At 42.4% G+C, this 12,276-nt stretch overlaps 1 long non-coding RNA gene across 1 annotated transcript; it reads right to left on the reverse strand.

The window, feature by feature from the left end:
* Positions 1-371: 371 nt before the first annotated feature.
* LOC117519494 lies at positions 372-11,948 on the reverse strand. Its single transcript, XR_004563304.1, has 3 exons — positions 11,936-11,948; positions 644-653; positions 372-513 (listed from the first exon to the last, which is right to left on the reverse strand). It is a non-coding gene; the product is annotated as an uncharacterized LOC117519494 (long non-coding RNA).
* Between the last annotated feature and the right edge of the window lie 328 nt (positions 11,949-12,276).

Here is a 12,276-nt window from a genome sequence, read left to right on the forward strand (position 1 = left end):
TGAATAAGAAAAAACCTCAAGTTCTGTTTGATACTATCAATTCTATTGTTTGTCCTGCCACAGCTCCTATACCTGTTGTCTGCAAAGCTGACAGGAATACATTTCTTAAGTATTTTATTGATAAAATTTTGGACATTAAGGGAAAATTACCAGTGCCTTCTTCTTTTTGTGACTCAGCGTTTGAGCCTGCATTGAAGTGGTCATTTTTCAAACCTGTAAAGCAGGTTGATGTTGCTGCTGTGGTGTCGAAAATAAGGTTGTCCACCTGTCCTTCGGATCCTTTTCCCTGTAAAGTTTTTTCAAGAGTTTTTAGTGACATTTGCCCCTGGGTTACAAATATGATTCATGCCTCTCTCTCTACTGGTGTTTTCCCCAGCTTTTTTAAACATGCTTTTGTGGAACCTCTTCTCAAAAAACCAAACCTGGACCCTACAGATCCTAAAAACTTTAGACCAATATCAAAACTTCCATTCTTGTCTAAAGTCTTAGATAGGGTGGTCTCTGAGCAACTCACTTCTTTTTTAGAGATGTTTAATATTTGTGATGCTTTTCAGTCCGATTTCCGCAAGCATCACTCAACGGAAACTGCCCTGCTTAAAGTGTCTAGTGACATTATGATGTCTGCGGATTCTGGGAAATGCACTGTCCTTGTTCTGTTAGATCTTTCTGCAGCCTTTAACACGGTTGATCATAACATGTTATTAACAAGATTGAGGACTTAGTCGGAATGTCAGGACCTGTCCTAGCGTGGTTCTCTTCCTATTTGTCGGGCAGGAGTTTGTGTGTCTCGGCTAATCAGATCCTGTCTGACTCTTCTGATCTGTTGTGCGGAGTACCCCAATGATTGGTTTTGGGCCCCATTCTATTTTTGCTTTATGTTCTTTCCTTAGGAAAGCTAATTCAAGGGATTTGATGATGTCTCTTATCATTTATTTGCTGATGACATCCAGCTGTACTGCTCTTTTAATGTCTCTGAGATTCACAAACCGACTTCTAATTGTCTCGTGCAGATAAAACAATGGCTTGGGGCCAACTCTTTGCAGCTAAATTCAGCAAAAACTGAAGTGCTGGTCATTGCCCCTGATGAGGCAATCCCAGGGATCACTCAGCATCTAAGTGACCTGAGCTTGTTTGTTAAATCAAGTCTTAGAAACCTCTGTGCTATCTCTGACAAGGAAATGTCACTTGAGCATCACTTGAAACAGTTCACAAGGAATTGTTTCTATCAGCTGCGAAAAATATCGAAACTTAGTGTTATGTGTCGGATGCAGCCCGGAGAACCGACCAGCGTTTGAAGGACCCAGTATAAAATAAGCAGAGCACGGTACAAAAGATAACAGAGTTTAATGAACATAACAGTGCTGTGAAAAAAGTGCGCGGTCTGGCGTGGTGGTTTTGCGGTGCGCTCCCAGCAGCGCTAACGGTCCGGAGCCAGAACCAATTCGGACCCAAGGACCCCGCCGACACCCCCCAGGTGGCCGCGACAAACCGAGTCTGTGAAAGAAGGAATTATTATGTGAGTCCACACTCAACACACAGAGAGAACGCTCAAAGGTGCACAAACAGCAAACACTTCCTGGCTTAATTACTAATCAGCTTCCCACCCTGCAGGCATGGAACACCCAGTTCACAAAACTCCACTGCAGTGGAAGCTGATTACACGACCAACATACAGCTCAATATAATAAGGTGTGAGGGACACCACATTTACTGACTGTATAAATGTTAGTCACAAAATCTAACGTACCTCAGGAAGTGTGCTGACGAGCGTGAGACCTCACCCCCTCCTCTTTCACAGACCATGCATCAAACCTGGACGTTCTCTGCATCCACTGATGATGAGATGGCTCCCGAGACGACGATCTCACCCGTCTGGTCACAAGGTCGAGTCTCTGGCAAATACACACTGTGTACTCCAGTCTTAAATGCACCATGTTCCAATCCATGTAGATGCACCACAGCTGTGAGTCCTGACGAGCCGCAGGTGATCAGCCTCAGGTGATCAGGGTGAGGTCCTGATAAACTCAGCTACACAGCCACTCAGTCCCAAATGCAAGCCACCTGGAAGGAAAAACAAAAGACAGGACAAAAGACAGAAACAAAAAGGCAGCCAGGCCCCCCCCAGCCATACAACACTTAGATTGTGTCAAATGATGATTTTCAGTTAATTATCCACGCCTACCAGAGGGGATTTCTCTATCCAGGCCATCACGCAAAGGCTCTGGAATGATCTCCCACTCTCTGTTTGCACACTTGCTTCTGTTGATGCATTCAAGAGTAGGCTCAAGACGCACTTGTTTCTCAAAGTGTTTTAATCTACAGTGGAGGGAGCTGTTTATGACCATTATATTTGCTTTGTTGCAGTGATTGTATGTGTGCTTTTATGTATTTTATCTTTAACTACCTTTTTTTTGTGCAGCACTTTGTCGCTCTTTAGGGGTGGTGGCCAAGTGGTTAATGCGCTTGGTTTCAGTGCAGAAGGTTCTGGGTTCAAATCCCACCCCTGCCACATTTCTCCATGTAATGTGGAGTTGCGTCAGGAAGAGCATCCGGCGTAAAATCTGTGCCAATTCAACATGTAGATCCACCTTGGATTTGCTGTGGCGACCCCGAGTGCAAACAAGGGAGCAGCCGAAGGGACTTACTTTACTTTACTTTGTGGCTCTCTCTGCCTGTGAAAAGTGCTATATAAATAAAATTTACTTACTTACTTACTTACTTACACGAGATTCAAAGTTGTCCTCAGTAGGACCTTCAAAGACTGTGAGATGGATAACTGAGCCACAGTCCCATCAGGTGTGGAGCATAGTAGTTTGTAATGGTGTGAAGACCCTTGAACATCAGAGGTGATTAGCTGAGGATGAGACACATGCTGGGCAAAAGGCTGCTGAGGTACTAAAATTAGGATGCCCTCCTGGGTAAATGTTCATGCAGAAATCATATGAACCACTATGCTTGTCTACAGCAGCAGTGATGATTAAATAAATAAATAAAAAATCCAAACATTTTGTAGATTACACCAGGGGTGGCCAGGTTTGGTCCTCGAGAGCTACCTTCCTGACACTCTTACACACCTGAATCCAATGAAAGACTCGTTAGCAGACTTTTAATGAGCCTTTCATTGGATTCAGGTGTGTTGGAGCAGGGAGACAACTAAGAGTGTCAGGAAGGTAGCTCTCGAGGACCGAACTTGGCCATCCCTGGATTACACAGTTATATCTTCTACTTCTTCTTTCAGCTCTTCGTGTTAGGGGTTTCCACAGCAGATCAATCATTTCCATCTCACTCTGTGCTCTGCAGACTGGAGACCATAAGCACTTCGCAGAACCTACTGCTGGTGCTTATAATCTGTCTGAATCCAGGTAAATCTATGGAGCTTTGAATGGGGAGAGAATAAAGAAAGCATCAAACTATTGTTATAGAGCTGCTTATAGATGTTGCCTGGAAATTCATCAGGAATTTTTTTGCCTTGAAGTATTAAATTAAAGAGTTTTGTACTATCAAGTCAAAAGCAAAAGATACAACATGATTTTACTTTTAGGAATAGACACCATATTGCATCATAAAATATACACATCTGCAGCTTCTTAACAGGCCCAGCCCCTATAGAATGCCAAATCACAAAAGGCATTGCCCAAAGGCACTGCACATGAGTAAAGTTTAAACCTTACCCACCTCCTGAGCAAGTACATTGGGAACAATGGTAAGGAAAACTCTGTCAGACATTTTTTGATTATAGGAAGAAATCTCAAGCAGAGAATGCAAGAGAACCAAGATCCAGGTCTTTAGAATCCTGGTGCTGCATGTCTTACTGTATGGTTGCCAGACTTGGACATAACTAGTGATTGAACTCAATTACTAGATGTCTTTTGTACTAGGTTTCTTTGGAGAACCCTTGGGTATTGTTGAAATGGTATTGTCAAATGGACATTTACTTTGGGAGACCAAAATGAAGACTATCACTTGCATTGTGAGGGATTGTCAGATATGACATTTTGGCTGTGTGGTGTGCTTCTTTAGGTATGATCCAGCAGAGAGGTGCCTCAGTGCTGATCATTGCGGTGGCTGGGGAAGGCCAAAGGGACACCTGTGTTTCCTCTGGCTGCAGAAGATAGATGGTTACTTTCAAGTGGTGGGAATAGATGGTTGTCTGCTTGGGTGGTGGCCATCTAGGACCCAAGGTGGCTTCATGGCATACTTGCATCCTGCCTTTCCTGACCTGTCCTTTCTTGTACTTTTCATATGTGTAGCTCATGGCTCTATGGGTTAGGATTTGCACTACCTATATGTACATGATATTTCAGTTTCAGAGCTGTGTTTCAGATTCTATGTATGTGTCCTTGGACAAGTCACTCCATCTACATCAGGGGTGCCCAAGTTCGGTCCTCGAGATCTACCTTCCTGACACTCTTAGTTGTCTCCCTGTTCCAACACACCTGAATGCATTGAAAGACTTGTTAGCAGGCTTTTAATGAGCCTTTCATTGGATTCAGGTGTATTGGAGCAAGGAGACAACTAAGAGTGTCAGGAAGGTAGATCTCAAGGACTGAACTTGGGCACCCCTGATCTACATCATAGTTCACCCGGTTGTAAATGGGTAGCAGTTTTGGCTAGGGATAATAACCTAAGAGGACTGGCATCCTGACCAGGAGTCAAACTGTCATCCGCTTCGTGTGACAGAATCCAGGGATACGCACCAGCATGTAGGGCCTCAGAGCCTCTATCGTACTAACTTCTTCTACTTTTCAAAAAAAAGCAGCTAATCCATCAGTGTCCTTGAACTAGACTTGTCCAACTGTATTCTTACCAAATATAAGAAAATTGCACAGTTTTTGGCATGAATTTCAGCTAACAAACATCCTCCACAGTACCACAAACTGTCAGTCTGGATGCCGGCAGTCCCTCAGGTGGCTTTTCAGGGGGATTGAAACCATGAGTCTTGCCCACCACCCCCTATATCCCCACATCTTGGTGCAGACAAGGCCCCAGAGTGTTTATGTGTGGCAGACGCCCAGGCTAAACAGGAAGTGACAGGAGACCATCACTGTGGACTCTGTATGTGGACCCACATCAGCAGACCCTCTCAGTGTGGAAGACATTTGCCATAACTCGTTTAAGTGAAAATCACAAACATTACCACAGCCCAAACACCTCTAAGTGACTGAGGCTGATGCATTGTGGGTGGCAAAAGTGTGTTACTACACTGTGGCACACCTATTATTGGTTTTACCTCATCTGAAATGAGGTGTCTGGGGACATACTGTGCCATTTGTTCTGGACAATGTGAAGTGTGAAGAGTTCTGTGATTTTTGCACTGTAAAAACAAACTTTTAATTGAAATTTTTGCACTTGTGTGTATGAATTTGTGCAGTATGTGTGCACCACGACAGTACTGCACATATTAATATGTGCCAGGATCTGTATCCAGGCAAATCGCTGGTAGAAGGCAGACGCAATAGTGTCCATGCAAGGCTTTAAGTGAGCTGTTCAGGCAGAAAAATAAATACTGTCGAAGAAAGAGAAAAGAAGAAAGTGAGTCTGTTTGAAGTCAGGGAGCCGCAGAGTGGAGCTGGAAGACAGATGGACGATTTTTGTTTCAGAAACCTGAACGTACCCTTGTTAAGGGGCAGTAATATGCGGCAGCAATAACACAGTTCCAGGACTTGGCTCCGTGTGTACACATAAGCCTGTGTAACCCTACACACCTCTCTGATGATGTCAGATTAGCATTAAGCGTCAGTTTGGGTCTGTGTTTATTTGTGTGTGAATGTGCCAGTGTGCAAATTCAATGAGATGTCTGGTATTGTTTTTTGGGGATGAGAAATGTAAACAGTGGAAGGTAGTGGAAGAGCAGGAGTGTGTGTGTGTGTGTGTGTGCGTCAGTGGGAATGACATCAGCGGCTGGGCAGGGAGCAGTTGAAGGAGCTCTGGTCAGTGTGAAGCCGGGTCTGTCACACAGACGTTGTGCGACTGCACGCCACGCTCACAGCAGAGCACTCAGCCAATGTCAGAGCCTTGACGACTGGCTGACGGCGGACTCCCAGAAGCTGTCAGCTCCACAGCAGCTTAAACGTTTCACTGCAACAGTCTGGAATCAGACAGCCAGCCTACAGCATCGGAGTTCTATTTTAAAAGGTTTTCGCCTTCACTTTGTGGCCATATAGAAAGTGATCGCTGCATAATTTTCTTTGGTGAAATGGTTAGAATGGTCTATATGATGCAGAGTTTGAATTTGCTTCATTTCAAACTACAGTTCGATGAAAATGCAGCACACTATCCTCCCGAGGTGTCATTATAGTGATGCTTTTGCCATCTTTTCACAACTAGTAAGTTCCTTCAGCTGCTCCCTTGTTTTGCACTCGGGGTTGCCACAGCAAATCCAAGGTGGATCTGCATGTTGAATTGGCACAGGTTTTACGCCGGATGCCCTTCCTGACGCAACTCCACTTCACATGGAGAAATGTGGCAGGGGTGGGATTTGAACTGGGAACCTTCTGTGCACTATCAAATCACTATCAAATCAAGCGCACTAACCACTTGGCCACCACCCCTGCTGCCATCTTTTCACAACTGAAAGGTATAAATAAATGCAATTTATAATTACACCTGTATGTGTGGATGGAACCACCTACAGCAGTAACGTATGTCATGCTGTCTTGGTCTGCTCTCTCCCCTCTTCCCTCCTGTGCCTTCCAGGCGCCATGTTACGGAGCTGATTGGTCTCACCTGTTCCTCATCAGCAGCACCTGTATTTATACCCGGAGTTTTCCACTGATCAAATGCCAGAAACTCAGTTTACCTGCAGGGTACCTGGCCTCCGCTCATATTCCTCTGTTCCTTCGACTCCTAGCCTAACTAACTGTTCTACTGTCATTCCTCGTCAGCTCCGTTGTGGCCGTCTGGTCCTGTCCAACCAGTCACGGTTCCTCATTCCAAACTCTCTGTCTCTCTCTACATCCTGGACTGCAATCCTGCTCTGAGCTCCTATCGTGCCTCCGCTCTCCAGTGCTGCTTCAGCGACTACCACCATTGCACCATTCATTATTACAATAAATTGCTATTCTTTACACAGTCTGTTCCTTGCCATTTGGTCCTATCTGGGTCACGCTCTGGGCTTTCAACTGTAACAACATATGCTTTAATGTCCATATTCTTTCAGTTTTGTATTTAATTCTGCTGAGAAGATCATGTTTTTCATTGTTGTCTGTTTTTTAATGACTTCCTAGACATGGCCATCGGAAATGTACTTGTATGTGGTGAAATTGTTAAACTTGTATAGACATTCACTTATCTCGGCAGTAACATTTATGTCTCTGAGTCTTTGCCCTTCAAGAGGGAAACACCTGTGATGAGTAATGGAGTCATGGGATCACTGGATAGAGAGGTTTGGTAATGTCAGTATCTGTGTAGGGGAACAAAATCCAAGTGGGTCCTGGTGCTGATGAGTAGTAATATTACTTGCATTGTGTGAGAGTGTCAACTACAACATTTTATCATGTGTTTTGCTTCTCTGTGCATGATCCATGTCTCAGTTTTGAGGATCCAGTAGCTGAAGGACAGCCTTTGTGTCATTTCGCTGCAGAAGAGAGAAGATTCCTTTTGAGATGTGGGAATGGATCAGTTGCCTACCTGGGTAGTTGCCTTCCAGTACCCAGAGTGGTTCAATGGTGCTTTGGGGTAGCAAACCATGGTACCATTGCATGATCCCACACTTGAGATCTGACCTGTCTGTTTGTCAGCAGGATTGAACACCCCATCCAATTTATACCAAAATTGATCCTATATGATGTTTATCTATGAACCTCTGGCCCATTTATCAGTCAGGGTTTTTGCACCAGTGCCACTTTAAAAACAGTGTACTCTCTACATTATATCATTGTTGAATAATGTCAAAAACCTCTGTCCAACTGATTCCAAAATTGAAACTCAGAATCATATATTGATGTTTCCCCTCTCTGTGAGCTTTTGGCCCATATAGCATTGCACTCTATCCGTGTGTGCACACATCCATACTTTTCTGGATTATGAGTTTGTTTCATATATGAATGTTTTAGTTACTGTTCGCAGTTGCTGCTTAGCCACAAGGTGTCGCGTTGGTACTTTAGCGAAACACCACCACCAGCTACACTTCAACTCAGCTGAGGATATATGAACAGAGGACTGTTGGACCTTGGTGGAGGCATGTGCTCTTTGAATGCCCTGAAGATATTAATACCCCATGGCCAGATGAATGTATGGCTTAGCTTGAGCTGGATTCTAGCACCTTAACTTGCACAGAGTCCAATTTTTTTCTTGCTGTAAAACACTGTGATGACTTACAGGAAGAAGAACCAAATTTTCAAATATACAGGAACAGTTCTTTGTGGGACAGGTTGCGTACACCAGATATTTATTTTCAAACAAAACAGTTGGTCATAGTTCTGACTTAGAATGCAACACAAGTGATTCCATTTTTGTGTCATATGTTATACACAAAAATGTCAAATGTCATATGGTTAAGAACAGTAGATATCTGATCCAGATCCTTGTCTGTGTGTGTTGTAGTTTAATTGATCTCTTCTAAGATCCATATTTATCTAATGAAGGATGTAGAAAATTGCCAGACATTGGGAGAAACACTTGTCCGTGTATCGATGTGCTGCTTCTCCCATACGACATGCAGGAGAGAAAGGAACTGACGTTTCCAACTGACATTCTTGAATCTGGCAGCAGCAATAATGCATTGGCATAGACCTTTATTTAGGTTTTCTTTGCTGCTGTGGCAAGTGCAAAAAGATGAAAGACTTTGAATGGAATGGGTGTTTGGCTGTCTCACTCACAGCCAGAAGTGGTGAAATTTTCCATTGTCCTTTCAATAAAAAACAAATTCCAGCATGTACTTTTATGTGATCACCTGTGTCGTATTTTCTGAGCATTAACTATCCTAACTAGTCACAGAACCGTAGCAATGGCGTTGATCAGGATGGAAGTGAAATCAGAATACAGGTTGTCCCAAGTAAACATCACCTGCCACAGTTTTTTTTAACCTTGATTTGAACCCACCAGAGAGAACTGAGAAAAGCCTAGTTGTGTGTTAAGCATTTGGTAATGCCTTGGCATTGCAGTGGGGGGAACTGCACTCCTTCATGCAATACACATAAGCAAAAGAAAAAGCAGTGTGCTGGTTTCTCCATCTATCTCCACTCACTACATCCCCTGTTAATAGAGGTGGGCAGATCGATCCTAATATCAATATACTTGGTGAAGACCTTTATTACCCTCACCGACTTTTTACTGTTCAAAATTCAGGCGACACCTGAGTGACACCCTGGGATGGTGCTACTCAGCGAATGTCGCAAGAAACCTTACAAAAGCCATCAGAAATGCAGTTCGCAAGCTGTAATAGTCCAGTTAGGTAGTACCCTTAGAACTTTGTTCATACCGGCTAAAACCAACTTGGTACATGTATTGTTTCTCATAATTTAGACTTTGGTAGTAGCATGGTGGATTAGTGGTTAGCAATGTTCCCTCACACAAGAAGGTCCTGGGATTGTTTCCCTCCTGGTCCTTTCTGTGTGGAGTATGTGTGGGTTTCCTCCTGGTGCTCTGTCTTCTTCCCACTTTCAAAGACATGCAGGTTAGGTGGATTTGAATCTTTAAATTGACCATAGGTGTGACTGAGTTTGTCTGTCTATACTGGCACCAGAGTGTACCCTGCCTTTTGCCAGATGACTGCTAGGATAAGCTCCAGCTCCACCCCCCCCCCCCCCCCCCCCCACACACACACACACACTCCCCCATGACCCTTGATTGGAGCAAGTGGGTATAGAAAATGAATGAATTTAGCCCGCGTGTTTTGACTTGATAAAAACAGTTTACATCAGTTAGGAAGGTAATTTTGTCAAGATAACCACCCAGACAAAATGCTTCCATACACTGGCAGATGTACTATGTACATCACTTCCAAATTAAGACCACTTTAGCAAATGCAGAAAACATTTACAACTACCAAAAAAAAACAAAAAAACATCTGTGTCAAGTCAACAAGCGACTTCATTAAATAACTAAGTAAATAAATAATACAGTCTTGCAGGTTGAAAACGCTTGCAGATGTACAGAACAAAACATAACCTACAGCGTATGTAACAGTTTAATTTTATAATGCGTCTGCTCTGAATTCAGACTACGTATTGTATGCAAACATGAAAACACTTCACAAAGCTTCACCACACAATGAACGTACAAACAAAACAGAAAGATGTTTGTGCCCAGAGGACTTAACTGACTTCTGCTCTTCTGTGCATTGCAATAAAAGAATAAAATGTGAAAATATCATGAATAAAGTAAAATAAACTCACTGCTGATCAGGTAAATCAGGCCCTCTGATCACTCCTGATCAGGGGCACTGTGATGTAATGAACGGTCTGTCAGTGAAAGTACTTTGCAAAGTGTGTCTGTGTTTGGCTGTGCTGTATGAATTTCCAGCAGACATATTACCAAATTGCCACTTCCTTTTTAGTGTATTGGCTAGTCTGTTTGTCATGCAGAAGACAGGGGTTTGATTTCTTGACATGAAATAGCTGACCCTTTCCCCACCTCTTGCCCTATGACTGCTGGGATAGTCTCCTCAACTGGAATAAACTGGTATAGAAAATGGATGGATTCAATTTAATTTATTTGTATCATGCTAAAATCACAACAATTTACAATAATAATAATAATAATAATGATGAGAAAACATAAATGTCACACTCAAACCTCAGAGAAAGAAAGCTCATGAACTTCATCTGCATCAGAAATCACAGACAGATAGACTGAACACATTTCCAGTTTGAGTCAGTGAACAGTTTTATCTTACATTAAAAATGCTTCAGTGGCAGTGCAGTGGTGTTAGTGGTAGCCTCAATTACAATTTTATTTCATTTATATAGTGCCAAATCACAACAAAGCTGCCTCAGGAGCTTTACACAAGTAATGTCAAACCTTACCAATCCCCTTGAGCAAGCAGACAGGTGACAGTGGTAAGAAAAAACTCTGGTGATAATGAGGAAGAAACCTAAAGCAGACCAGACCCAGAGGGGTGAACCACTGCTTAGGCCATTCTAACAGTTACAAGGTTTTTACAAACTTTTACCATTTTTTACAAGCAGAAGAAACACAAAACAGAAACAGGACAAAAAAAAAAGAAAAAAGAACCTGTGACAAAAACATTGGATGGATGTTACCAAACTAATTATTTGTTGCATTTGCAGCAGGTTATGTTTGTTTCTAATTTCTGTGTCTGCAAACATCTTCTCAGCTTGCAAGATGTTATTGATGCAATTACCTGTTGTTGAACTGATAGCTTGTCTTCGAATTTTGCTGATGTTGTTTTAATTGGAAGTGTTGTGGTCCCTATCAGCCACCATACTGTACGCATGGACTTTGTTTGCATTGTTAAAATATAATAATACTAGTGTGTTGCCCTTGGGGATCCATGGGTTCTAGATTGGGTAGTATTTATAAAATAGGTAGCTGACATTTTTCTAGGGTGGTAATCAAGTAAGCAAAGTTTCTGTAATGATTTTAACTAAAGGTGCAGGAAATTAAAATGAAAACGTTTTGTGAATAACTGTATTTATTATTTGGCACATTTAGTTGTCATGTTTTACAACTGACAAGGTTGAGATATTTTCTTTGTTCAGAGCTCTGGTTACCAGGGCTGATTAATGGTGATATTAACATCCATTGTTCACTGTATTTTAACTTCACTTTTAATATATAGATAAACAAATGGGCAGGAAAGCAGTGTGCTCTTCACCCATCTCATCTGCCATCACTGTTGCCCTTTTTTAGACACTACATCAAAATTACCACATGCACATCAGAAATGCCGTCTTGTCACAAGCACTCTTTGCTATAGCTAACAGTATATGTGTGCAAAATAAATTCCCATGCATAATATTTACAAAGCAACACAAGGAACACAAATAATTTTATACAAAACTAATTATTATTTTAGTAATTGCAACACACTATCCCATAGCATGATGGGAACTGAGGCATGTCAGGACAATATATTTGTTTATTAGAGCAAAAATTACAAATCGGGTAATGTTTCGTGACCCTCACTAAGAAAGTGTTTTACTGAGGAAATGGTGGTCTGAAGGTTCGGAGTAGAGAAGGTTGTGACCAGAGGGTTGCATGTTTGATACCCTCACTTGACAGATATAAATGTTGGTGGGAAAAGTGATAGAGCAGAATTATCACCAATACAGTGGCCTTAATCCATGGGTTGTGTGCGTGTGCAGCTGAGCT

This window comes from Thalassophryne amazonica, chromosome 10, assembly GCF_902500255.1.
Source record: "Thalassophryne amazonica chromosome 10, fThaAma1.1, whole genome shotgun sequence".
Lineage (NCBI taxonomy): Eukaryota > Metazoa > Chordata > Actinopteri > Batrachoidiformes > Batrachoididae > Thalassophryne > Thalassophryne amazonica.